Source organism: Uranotaenia lowii, chromosome 3, assembly GCF_029784155.1.
Source record: "Uranotaenia lowii strain MFRU-FL chromosome 3, ASM2978415v1, whole genome shotgun sequence".
Taxonomy (NCBI): Eukaryota; Metazoa; Arthropoda; class Insecta; order Diptera; family Culicidae; genus Uranotaenia; species Uranotaenia lowii.
Genome location: NC_073693.1, coordinates 12,754,734 through 12,767,931, shown reverse-complemented (window position 1 = coordinate 12,767,931; position 13,198 = coordinate 12,754,734). Strand labels below are relative to the sequence as shown.

Below are 13,198 nucleotides of genomic sequence, written 5' to 3'. Positions count from 1 at the left end.
TCGAGGTTTGCCACCTGTCGTGTGCGATCGAGAACAGCTTAACCTAGACTCGCGCCTGTCACAGCACACGCGCGGGACTTATCTCAACTACTCGGATGATTCCCGACGAAGACGTCATCCTACTTCGACTAGAATGGCTCACCCGGCGTCGAGAGCCACTCTACCCGTGAGTACTCCCCGATCGTGGAATAACCCTTTCCCAACGATTCCCACTGCGGAGAAGGTAAAGTCTTATCCCCGCAGCTTTGATCGTTGGAAACTGATCTCCGACCTACTCAGATACTCCTCGAAGGTGGAGCATACTACTCGATGGGGTCAGTCTACATCGACCGTTGTCCAGTCTCCTTGTATCCATTTGGCTTCCTAGAATTTTTGGCAAGCAGGTTTTTCTGTCCGTCGTATGCCAGATCGAGTGCAGCTTGTCCTGGACTCGCGCCTTTCACGACACACATTTGGGACTTTGAACACTACGACACGGACGACATTCTTCATCGACTTGAGAAGCTTGCCTGGCTTCGAGAACCTGTCCACCCGTGGTTTTCCCCCGACAGTGGTTTACCCTTTTCCTACGAGGTCCGCTACGAGGAAGGTATTGTCCTATCCCCGCAGTTTCCCCCGTAGGAAGCGGCAGGTTCAAGTCCAGGTACAGGTAAAGGTTCAGGTCCAGGTCCAAGTCCAAGTCCAGGTCTAGGTTCAGGTTCAAGACAAGGTTCAGGTCCAAGTTTTTTTTTTCCTTTTAGTTGGTAACCACAGGTGGTAAATCCCGGTTTACGGATTGTATTTCAAGGCACGGCGAGCCACCGCGTCCCCCCAGTTTGCTACTCTGGGTCCATGGGTACAATGGGCAGACTCATGATATACTCCGTGTATACCCCCTACTCCCTAAACTCCACCTGGGGCCGCAGACCTGGTTCCCACCTCGAACTGTTTAGTACACTATGCTTCAATAGTAGGAGGTCTATTCGCACTAATGCGCTCAAAGGCAATACTCATTAACGAGACCACTTTCAGCAAAACCTCTCATCCTTACGACTCGACGCCTGAACTCTCCTCTAACGACTTGAGAACCGACATCTCCTCGCAATGACTCGAGATTCCCACACAAACCTCTCCTCTTCGCGACTTGAGGCCTGATCTCTCCTCTAACGACTTGAGATCCGACCCCTCCTCGCATCGACTCGAGGTTTACCTCTCCTCTGCACGATTCAAGGCCCGATCTCTCCTCTAACGACTTTAAATCTGAACTCTCCTCGTAATGACTCGAGGTGACCACTTGTACCCCTCCTCTTGTTGGTAAGGGGCCTGATCCCTCCTCTTACGACTCGGGACCCGACCTCTTATCATAAAGACTCGGGGTTGACCACACAAACCTCTCCGCCTGAAGGTTTGAGGCCTGACCTCTTATCTTCAGGGTTCGAAGTTTGCCACCTTGCCCGTCGTGTGCCAGATCGAGAGCAGCTTATCCTAGACTCGCGCCTGTCACGGCACACGCGCGGGACTTAACGCAACGACTCGGATGATTCCCGACGAAGACGTCATCCTACACCGACTCGAATGGCTCGCCCGGCGTCGAGAGCCACTCTACCCGTGGGTATTCCCCGAACGTGGAATAACCCTTTCCCAACGATTTCCACTGCGAAGAAGGTCATGTCTTATCCCCGCAGCTTCTGTCGTTGAGAACCGCTCCACTCAGATACTCCCCGAAGGTGGAGAATCCTACTCACGAACGCGGCGCACCCACGGCATCCGCTACGCAGAAGGTATTGTCTTATCTTTGTAACTTCAAACCGTGGGGTCGGACGCACTCTACTCGACAGCCCCCCGTCGATGGGGTCAGTCTACTCCGACCGTTGTCCGGTCTTCTTTATCCCCCTTGGTTGGCAACCCTAGGATTTTTGGCCCGCGGATTTTCCTGCCCGTTGTGTGCCAAATCGAGAGCAGCTTATCCTAGACTCGCGCCTGTCACGGCACACATTCGGGACTTGGAACGCTACGACTTGGATTTCTCCCGACGATGACGACATCCTACACCGACTCGAGAGGCTCGCCCGGCGTCGAGAGCCTCTCTACCCGTGGGTATCCCCCGACAGTGGTTAACCCTCTTCCCTCGAGATCCGCTACGAGGAAGGTAAAGTCTTATCCCCGCAGTTTCCCTCTTAGGAAGCGGCACTACTTGGATACCCCCCGACACTGGGGTATCCTACACACGTCCAAGTCTAGGTCCAGGTAAAAGTCCAGGTCCAGGTCCAGGTCCAGGTCCATGTCCAAGTCCAGGTCCAGGTTCAGGTTCAGTTCAGGTTCAAGACAAGGTTCAGGTCCAGGTCAAAGACCAAGTCCAGATTCAGATCCAGGTCCAAGTCCAGGTCCAGGTACAGGTCCAGGTTCAGGTCCAGGTCCAGGTCCAGGTCCAAGTCCAGGTCCAGGTCAAGGTCCAGGTCCAGGTTCAGGTCCAGGTCCAGGTCCAGGTCCAGGTCCAGGTCCAGGTTCAGGTCCAGGTCCAGGTCCAGGTCCAGGTCCAGGTTCAGATTCAGTTCAGGTTCAAGACAAGGTTCAGGTCCAGGTCCAAGTCCAGATCAAGGTCCAGGTTCAAGTCCAGATCCAGGTCCAGGTTCAGGTTCAAGATAAGGTTCAAGTCCAGGTCCAGGTCCAAGTCCAGGTCCAGGTTCAGTTCAGGTTCAAGACAAGGTTCAGGTCCAAGTCCAGATCCAGGTTCAGGTACAGGTCTAGGTCCAGGTCCAGGTCCAGGTCCAGGTCCAGGTCCAGGTCCAGGTCCAGCTCCAGGTCCAGGTCAAGGTCCAGGTCCAGGCCTAGGTTCAGTTCAGGTTCAAGACACGGTCCAGGTCCAGATTCCTAGTTTAGGTCCAGATTCAGGTAAAATTTAGTTTCTAGAACGATGTCTAGGTTTAAGTCCAGATCAAAATGTAGATCCAAACCCAGGGAGAGTTTAAGTACAGATGAAGGTTCTGATGTAAAGACAGGTTTCAATTCTATTTCCGGTATTTAGGTTAAGATCTAGGTCCAGGTCTTGGTTCAAGAAGTGCAAAAGCAGGCCCAGGTTTAGGTACAGATAATTCAGGTCAAGCAAGTTGAGGTTTAATCCAAATCAGGCCAGGAACCTCCCCAAAAGGCAGATCGATCAAAACCCGCTCGAACATTTGGTCGTCCCGCATATCGGGATCGCGACTATCCGATACACGTTACAACCCTCCCTCTTGCAACTGAGCACTGGCACCACTGGTACCAAGGTACCCAGTCGCACCACGTTTGTACCACAATCGGCACGCAGCTCGTCGGCGGGCTGGCTGCACCAAGTGTTACGTGTAGTTCTCTTGGCCGTACATCTACAGGTGACAAGTCTGTAGACACGTTTCCACTCTGCTCCACGGGGAGGTGGAACTACGTCGCAAAGCAACAGGTTTAAGTATATGGTTATGTTCAAGAACAGTTCCAGGCTCTGGCGCAAGCCACTTCTAAATATTCCAGGATTTTTTAAGGTCATATTCGACAATACATGTTACACCTTCCTTCATGACATGGCTTTTGAAGCTAAGACATCAACAGCGTGTGCTTTTTCTTGCAATCCAACTGCAATAGCATCTGTTTGCGAAGAGATTACTCTCTTAGCTGATAAAAAATGTAGCTACCGAATAACCAAACTACGGAGATATTCCTGGATCCTCATCCGATTTCGACGACGCAATCACTTTCACCTAACATCGATGAAGACGTCTCTCACGTCCAGAGTGACAACTGCGCAGAAACGGCCCTCTCTTATTTTGGCTATCCTGACTCTTTCGCCGTCTCGATGATAGAACGAATGGCCTCCACTGTGCTGCGACGTGTCTTAAAACCAACTATTGGTCGAAGGACACGCCTTCAACTTCGTTGTACCTCTGGATCCGCCTCTGGAAGACCTGCCATGACACCAGTCGAGTAACTCGACTCGACTTCAGTCACTGTCGAGTCGAGCGAAATGTCGTATTACGGTAGTCAAGTGAAACAGCTGAGTCACGAACCTTCAAGCAGTCCACTCAGTCGAGCTACTCGACTGAAATTCGACTCGACTCGACTACTGTAATACCAAAATGGCTCATTCGAGTAAAACGACTCGTGACTCGTCTTATGTTATAGAGCCAATACTTTACTGAAACGTCTCTAATATACGTTGTGAGCCTACTTGGTTGAATAATTCTAAAGAATCAAAGCACTCGAAAGATTCCCTTTAATTCAACAACGGTGTAAGAAAAATTCAGATACCGGTTTTTCGGTAGCAACTAACTATCTTCTTCAGCGAGAGTAATCAATCGAAAACGCTCACTGAAGAAGATAGTAAGTTGCTACCGAAATACCGGTATCTGAACTTTTCTTATACGGTGGTTGAATTAAAGAGAGTCTTTCGATTGCTTTGATTCAGTACTTAAACTTGGTCACTTGATTGCCTCGCAAAGGGTAGTTCTCGCATTTTTGAAAAGTGGCCTGTACTCGTCCCACTGCCAGAATTATCTGGGTTCTTTGTTTAGCCCAAACGCAACTGGCGCGCAAGATTGCTTGAAAAAAAGACCAATTTTTGATCGTCACATCGAAAAATTCAAAATTCAAAGGAACCAACTTTAACGAGATGAGTTGTTACTTGTTATCGTGTCTTGCACTGTACACAAACCATAAACTTATCTTATCTATTACTGCAAGTAAGGGTTTCCACCAACAGTTTCATGAGATTATTGTCATTAGTGGGTAGTAATGTACCTACTACACACCAATGATAAAAAAATCGACAATCAGACAGTAATTCGGGGACATTATAAATCTCAGTTCCAAAATCTCACCTACCGTTACCGGTAATCACATTCCTTAAAACTCTCACGTATCGCGGGTTGTGAAGAAGGTAAAAAAATTCGGAATTCGACCAGCACCAACAATGGAATATGAATGGCGTGCTGCGGGGTGGAAAACAACAGGCACATTGTCGGCGCGCAAATAAACAAATGGTGGTGTCATACGAGGAGACGACATTTACATTTATGTTCATTCGTACGAATGTACACGCTTCTATAAATATAACCTGATATGGCGGCGGCCGGGACCGAAACTGGTGGCAAGTTCAGGGCTGTTCATATTCTGATTTGATTTTTCTTCTTGGTAAGCCCACTTGCTGTATTTCTCCTCAGCATATCAGACTAGGCTTTGCCAAAAAGTTGATAACACGTGCTGTCGCCAGAGTGAAAAAAGTAAACACAAACTAATCTGACCCACGCCACAAGGGAGCAACTGACAGCAGCTGAGTCATTCCCTGTGTGTGTTATTATTTCTCCGATTACACTAGTTTACAGCATTTTTGAACTCAGTAAACTGAAGGTCATTTCCAATGTGAAATCGAGCGCTGAATCCGAAAATGAAATTCAAAAAAATCACAGTAGAACCGTTTTTGAGTTATGCTCCAAATATGAAATTTCGGAAAAATTAAAAAAGTTCTTGTACTTAGATTGAAATATCTCAGACGGCATAACAGTAATTTGGAATCCCTCTTTTGCATATTGAAGGTGAATAAATTTTCTATCGATCATCTGAACACTGTTTTTGCGTTTGACCAACAGTATTGTTGATATTAATGATTGTATGAGAAAAAAAATTATAAAAAACGCATTTTTTTAGAGAAAATTTTGTTTCAACAAATGTTTTAGACTCGATGGTAGCATTTCAAAAATCTGATTTTCTTTTGCGAAAAAATGTCAATTCAAAACAAAGATTTCAAGCGGCTATTTATCAAAATCGCTTGAAAATTGAAGAAGTTATGGCTACTTTACCATACTAGTATTTTTTTGTAGTTTTTCATAATTTAACGAACCGCAGTACACTTATCATAGTATAGGAAGAATAAAACATGAAAAATCTCACTTGCTCCAAGTCAAAACTATTTATTAGCTTACCAGAAGGTCACATGCCAAGTTTCAGGAAGATCTGACCATAGGGAGGGGTTGCTTGAGTCTCAAACGTGAATAAAATTTTGAGGTATTTTGTCCGGAAGGAACGAAAAATACTGGTTTTCATCAATAACTTTTTTCATCACTAACTGATTGTTTTTTATGGTTGATTTTCTTAAAGCCTAAGTTGAGACAAATATTTCATCCGAAGACTGTAACTCGATTGGATTTGAAACAGAAAAGTTATTGCGGTTCAAAGATTGTATTTTGGTCGAAAAATGTCGTATAAAACGCAATGCGTAAAAAGTACTCATTGCGTGTTGGACAAATTTGCGGTCTTTGAATCGCAATAACTTTTCTGTTTCAAATCCAATCGAGTTACAGTCTTCGGATGAAATATTTGTCTCAACTTAGGCTTTCAGAAAATCAACAATAAAAAACAATCAGCTGGTGATGAAAAAAGTTATTGATGAAAAACCAGTATTTTTCGTTCTTTCCGGACAAAATACCTCAAAATTTTATTCACGTTTTATACTCAAGCAACCCCTCCCTATGGTCAGATCTTCCTGAAACTTGGCATGTGACCTTTTGGTAAGCTAATAAATAGTTTTGACTTGGAGCGAGTGAGATTTTTCATGTTTCAGTCTTCCTATACTATGATAAGTGTACTGCGGTTCGTTAAATTATTAAAAACTCCAAAAATTTCAGTTATGGTAAAGTAGCCATAGCTTCTTCAATTTTCAACCGATTTTGATAAATAACCACTTGAAATCTTTGTTTTGAATTGACATTTTTGCGCAAAAGAAAATCAGATTTTTTAAATGCTACCATCGAGTCAAAACTTTCGTTAAAACAAAATTTTCTCTAAAAAAAAATGCGTTTTTTATAATTTTTTTTCTCATAAAGTCACTAATATCCACAATAATGTTGGTCAAACGCAAAAACAGTGTTCAGATGATCGATAGAAAATTTATTCACCTTCAATATGCAAAAGAGGGATTCCAAATTACTATTATGCCGTCCGAGATATTTCAATCTAAGTATAAGAACTTTTTTAATTTTTCCGAAATTTCATATTTGGAGCATAACTCAAAAACGGTTCTACTGAGATTTTTTTGAATTTCATTTTCGGATTCAGCGCTCGATTTTACATTAAAAATGTTGGTCAGTTAATCAAGTTCACGATTTTTTTAAAATTTTGTAAACTAGTGTTATCAATGCAACCTTGACCTTTATTGCGTTCGGTATGAATTCGGCACGTCCGCCGCTGTTTGACAGTGAACGAAGGAAAAAATTGTCCGCGCCTACTACCCACTTGCTTGCCGGGCTGGCTTTTCATTTCTAGGTCAAACGACCCCACGTGTTCACGACTGACGACGTGCTTTCCGATACCGGGCGCGATGCATGCGGATATCAAGTGGGTGTAGGTTTCAACTGGCAACACTTCGATTACCAACACACCACATCGTCGCCGCCACCCGTTCGTTGTTCCAGCTCATTTGCACTTGCTTAACCTTGAAGAGAGAGCGTTTGGCTCACATTACTGGTTGCTTGCTTATGTTGCCTGAATCCTTGACGAAACGACACATTCGGCACAAAAGAACAACCCATGAAGTGATCCATATCAAACTCTATTCATCGTCAGTTCGTTCTAGTTTGTCCCTTTCCCTATGCGATCATGTTACCCAAAGATGATCATCCTTTTTTCCACCATTCGTCTCTTCTTCTGTTGCACCATTTCTACTTTTCTTTTGTCAGCCAAATGCTCTTGAACCTTTTCTTTGTTTTTTTTCCTTAAGATTTTCAAATTCTGTCCTGAAAAGATCGGCTCTTCCCAGTTCTTTTTTCCGTTCGTTACGGGTACCTCGCCTTCAGCCATACGAAAGGTCATTGATCTTGTTCGGCTGAGCTGAGCTGAAAATGTTGTGTTCTATAAATCGACGACGACCACGACGACAACACGGCTAAAAGGCGAACCGGACCGAAATGTGCGCGATCAAATGATGTTCATGGTGATGATGTTGATGGTAGTGGTGGTTATGCACTTGGGTGCATTTGGTTTCTTTGCATTTTTGTTGTTTTTTTTACCTTCTACCCACCTCCCGACTCTGTTCGCAAATTGGTCCGCTTCAAGGTTTTTGCACCACCGTTTTATCGATGATGATGATGAGTTTGATAAATTGACTGTCGAGGATGGGACACTTTGCTACAGTTTTTATGCTTCATTTGTTTGCTCCAGACCGTTTCAAACTCATGAATATGATTAAAGAAAAAAGTGTTCTAACGGAAATAAGTCGAATGTGATGTTAGTTTGGAAAAACGTGTCTTCAATTTTTTTCAAGCCTTAGCCACAGTCCAGTAGAAAAAGATCTGCAACGACCTTTTTGAAATATTTTTCATGGCAGGTGACAATTTCTACATATTCTTGTATTTTGTATGGTAAATCAGATGCAAAGCCAGTGTGAATGAGATGAGATCAAGTATATGCAGAAAATAAATCAAATTTAATAAAAATAAACTAAAACAACAGTTGTATTAGAGAAGATACGGGATATTTTGAGTGCTTTAACAAGACGTCTTTTTTCCATCACCTTTGTTTGGGTTCCCTCGCATTGCTCGATAGTGTGCAATGAGAAGGCAGACTCTCTGGCAAAGGTGGGGGCGACGGAAGGCGACACGTATCCACGTGAAATCGTCTTCAACGAATTCTACTTCTTGGTACGAGGGAACTCTCTTGTCAACTGGCAGCGCAAATGGGACAAGGATGACAAGGGTCGGTGGCTCCACTCGATTATCCCAAAGGTAAGCCTTAAACCATGGTTCAATAGATTGAACTTGAGTCGGGATTTTATTCGTATATTTTCCCGCCTCATGTCCAATCATTGTTCCTTAGACGCGGTACTCTATCGTTTTGACATTGCTGGCAGCAATTTGTGTAGTTGCGGCCAAGGTTACCATGACATCGAGCATATTGTTTGGTCGTGTGAGGTCCATCTTGTCGCCAGAACGAATTTAATAGACACCCTTAGGGCCCGAGGAAAACCACCTAATGTTCCAGTTAGAGATGTACTAGCTGTGCTAGATTTGGACTACATGTTCGAAATCTACCTTTTTCTAAAAGCTATCGATCTTTGTCTATAATTTCTTTTTTATTTTCATATTTCCCTTTCTATTTTCCTTTCTCCTCTCACAAAGTGTTAAGTTAAGAAAACAATTGTAAACAACAAAATCGATTTTGGCTCCTTAAAGCCTAAAGGTATGAGCCGTTTCAAATAAAGAATTGTTAAAAAAAAAACAGTTGTATTCGGCAACACTGAAGATGTATAAAATCAAACAAAAATCTATGGCAACGTTTGTTGTTTTGGAAACACTAGTCAAAACAAACAAAACAAAGCCAGTTATTGATCTATTCTTGTGAGCACCAGACGTATCTGAGTGAATCTCTAAATTCTCCTGAGATTCGTAAGACTCGGTGGAAAGACGGATTAGCACAGGAAGCGCAAATGTTAAAGGCTGCTGCTAAGAAAAAAAAAATTGCGATTCGGCTTCCGGTAGAAAGATGGATTGGCACACGGAGCACAGATTTTAAAGGCTACTGCTGTTGATTGTATGTTGTAATTTGGCCTTCCGGTGGAAAAGGCGGATTGGCTAGGCAGGCGCATATTTTTAAGGCTGCTGCTGCCGGCAGCTTGGGAATCAAGCAACTTTTTTCACCTTGAATGGCTTCTAGAAAATATGTCCTCAATTAATCATAAGGTCAATGTATCAAAAGTTTGAAGATAGATGGTAACGTTCCGTAGAGGTAGGATTTTTTTTTATTATTATAGAGACTTTGAATAGAGGTAGGAATGTCCCAATAATAATTCCCCAGAAAGGTCGATTTGGTCCTACCTTGTGTTGCAGCGTGTGGTGATTTCCGTGACTGGAGTGTCGAAAGATGGCGGCTCGACTTCCTTGGTGGTGGCTCACGAGGTTAAATATTGGCGACTAAGCTCCGATGCGGGTAGTGGTATTGACGACGGATTGTTGTGGGCGTCCAAACCTCCTCAATGTCGTAATCGCGAGATGTTCACTGGACCAGGGGTTGGCAGACTGTCCTCGGTACTCGCAGCACTAGGTGGAACTGGATTGTGGTCTATTCTAGACAACTCGTGTGCTTGAAGGTTGCTGGTGATGTCGACGTCTCGAACATGTAGGCCAAAGTGAGCTTGTTTCATGATCCAGGCCATTGACCCCGGGATTTTTGTCCATCCATGAATTCCTCCCATCATGTCCGGTCATGGCTACGTTCCAGTGCGTTAGCGTTACTGTAACGTGTCCTCTCTGTCGGCTAACGCTGCGTTAAGTTATTCTCGCTACTTGTTATTGTGTTCGATATCTTCAAGCGGTCCTCCACCTTTACGCGCCAAAGCGCCTCCTTGAACATTTAAGTAAGTCAAAGCACTGGTTACACTGTAACTCGGCGAATAGCACTATCAAGAAACTCAGGATTGAGTTTTAAAAGTAAAATTTCTTCAAGAACATGGTGTTCCAAATTTGTTCTGTGGTCAGACAGAATTAGCTCAGAGCACTAAATGCTCTTTCAACCGAAACTTGGTATGATAATGTTGCAAGTGCTACTAAAGCTAATGCTGGCAGTTGAGGATGGGACGTTGTTCTTCCATTGAGTAGTTCCACACGTCGAACTTGTAAGGTTGGTGCTGTTCTAGCTCTTGAGCTTTTATATGTTGTAGTAAACTTGTTGTTTCAGACGTCGAAGAGTTGGAAGAGTCTAAAGATCCTCCAAACATCTCTGTGAACATGTCATCGATATCATCTGATGTTTTATGAGCGAATAATTCTTGATTGTTTGAAGGTCTTCAATCTTTCATTCAACTGTACAAATTACTGACATATTGCTGAAAGAATAAACTTATAAAAAATTTGTTAAATTATTAATTGCATTCGTGTTTAACCTGAATCCTGTTGTTTTTAATTCCGTCAAAAATTGTGGACCCCATCTAATTGTATCTTGGATCAACATAAAAAGCCATATTGAAGACCATGTTGTCCTTTTAAGGCATTTAATCGCTTATCCAGGGCTGCGCACAGAGGTCCCGAAAATCTGCTTCCTATAAGATTCTTTATCTGTCTTGAAGTAATAAGCCTTGTTAGAAAAAATCTGTAAAGGTTTGAAAACTGGATTGCATTTCTTTCGCCATGAGATAGGGAGCTCATACGTTAAATCTAAAACAAAAATTAAAATTCTGCTTCTGAAATTCTCCAAGAACGTTATTTTGAGACTTTTTAAAAATATTTGTACACAGGTATCGCAACAATAAAAAAAATTTAAATTATTCAATTGCAAGAAAAAAATAAAAGCCTACTCTAATTCGGGAACTGCTTGAATAAATCGTTGTACAAATTTTCATGTTTTGGGAAGCTGCTCGCCAATTTGAATTTTCGGCCCCAACGCGTGGCGCCCCACAATGGAGCGTATTTAGCACCGTGATGATAGAAGAAATATTTGTATTTCATATGTCGCGTTAGTTTTGCCACTTTAGTTGCTCAGCTTTCAGATTTTCCACCCTTTCGTCCACAATCCCATCTGGATCATCACTTTCGAGTATTAAATGAGAAAGAATGGTTTCAGCTTAAAGTTTTCTAAGTGATTTGGCGGCTGCAACGACATTTGCTCCGTTGTCAACAGTTACGGCATAGATTTGAACGATACAAATATTGTATCCAGTCATAACTTTCAGAACTTTTGCTTTCAAGTATTTAGCAGTCTGCCTTTCTGTAGCTCCAATCATTGCTGTGAAAAAAATTGAAATAATAATTTAGCAAAAATCTAAAATCCTGATCCTCAACTTCTCTTTGGCGTTCGTAAAAATCAAATCAAATGAATTCTGAGTCAATATGAGCCAAGCTCGTTACAAAGGACGCTGTTTTTGACCGATTTGAAACATAATAAACTAATTTTGACCGATTTGGAACATAATAAACTGATTTTGTTCCAAATTGGTCAAAAACAGCGTCCTGAGGGTTTTCAGAAAAAAATCTTTTTTTTTTAATTCACTCAAACGACAACAGAGATTAAATGAAAAAAATTAACTTACCTAAATTTCTAACAACTTCAAAGCCTTGGCATTTGTTCCGATTATGTGGCGTTGTTTTCGACTGGCAATATCAATTTTGAGGCAAAGCAAACGCCCTTTTACCTCATCAGAAATTACCCGCACCATTTCTTCAGCTGTTTTCTGGATATATTTAGTAATCCTTGATGCTTTTCTGGTTCATGGTGATACCCACACTATCGGCAATCGGCAATAGATTATGCCCGGGAAGATTGAAGATTTGCAGCGGGCAATTGTCCAGCACCACCATTTTCAGGAACGACTCAACATACAGGCTCGCATCGATGGCAATCAGTTTTTTGGCAGTAGATTTTTTTTTCATGTATCAACTTCATATTTCCGGGATCATACTTTTGCTGCCTGTATGTACAGGTGCTATGCGGATCAATCCGGCAAAATATTCCATTTTCTTCTTGTGTCACGAAATCCTTAGCTGTCGCTGCTAATGAGCGTTTTGGAGATTTTCTGGAGCTCATTTATGCGACTGCTTCTGACTGGAACTCAAAAACGAAAAACCGATTGTCTGGAAAAAAAATTGTGTGGAAAAAAAGCATCGTTAGCTATCTTCCAGGTCGAAGTAAGCCGTGACGAAGACGTCGTTTTGGTCACAGGGTACAAGAAAAAGAAACACAATTCATGGTATCCATGTTTCTCAAATACTTTCCATCACCTTTGAAAATGTGATAATTTTCAGGCAATTTGCTCAATAGATCGAAATTGAATTGACAAAAGTGCTCCATATTCATCAGCCTCATAATTATCGTGACAATACATATAACGGTTAACTTTCGGGGACATTTTGCTTTGATCGATGGGCTCCTCTTTCCTTCCTTCGGATGGTTTTACCACTTTTTTGTCATTGTTAAAACTATTCTGTCTAATTTGTTTTATCTGTAGTTCAAATGCCTTCCTTCTTGATTTCCATTTCCCTACACTAACTCGGACCGTTTTTGTCTTGGACTGAACTGCCCCGAAAGACCACTGACGACGTCGCTTGGAGAGCAAGACAACTACATAGGTAGGACTGTTTTTACTGACCGGGTGATGGCGATGCGGTTGGTGTGTTTTTCGTTTTGTTATTCATTTCGACACGGGAACCAAGGCTTGAAGAATTCGAAACAAAAAAGTAAACGGAACGGTTCAGTTGATTGAACCCCGTTT

At 42.7% G+C, this 13,198-nt stretch overlaps 1 protein-coding gene across 1 annotated transcript in view; it reads left to right on the top strand.

Moving 5' to 3' along the window:
- Positions 1 to 13,198, top strand: part of LOC129758010 (mucin-17-like) — a 105,344-nt gene that overhangs the window by 75,872 nt on the left and 16,274 nt on the right. The gene's annotated exons all lie outside the window — the stretch shown is intronic.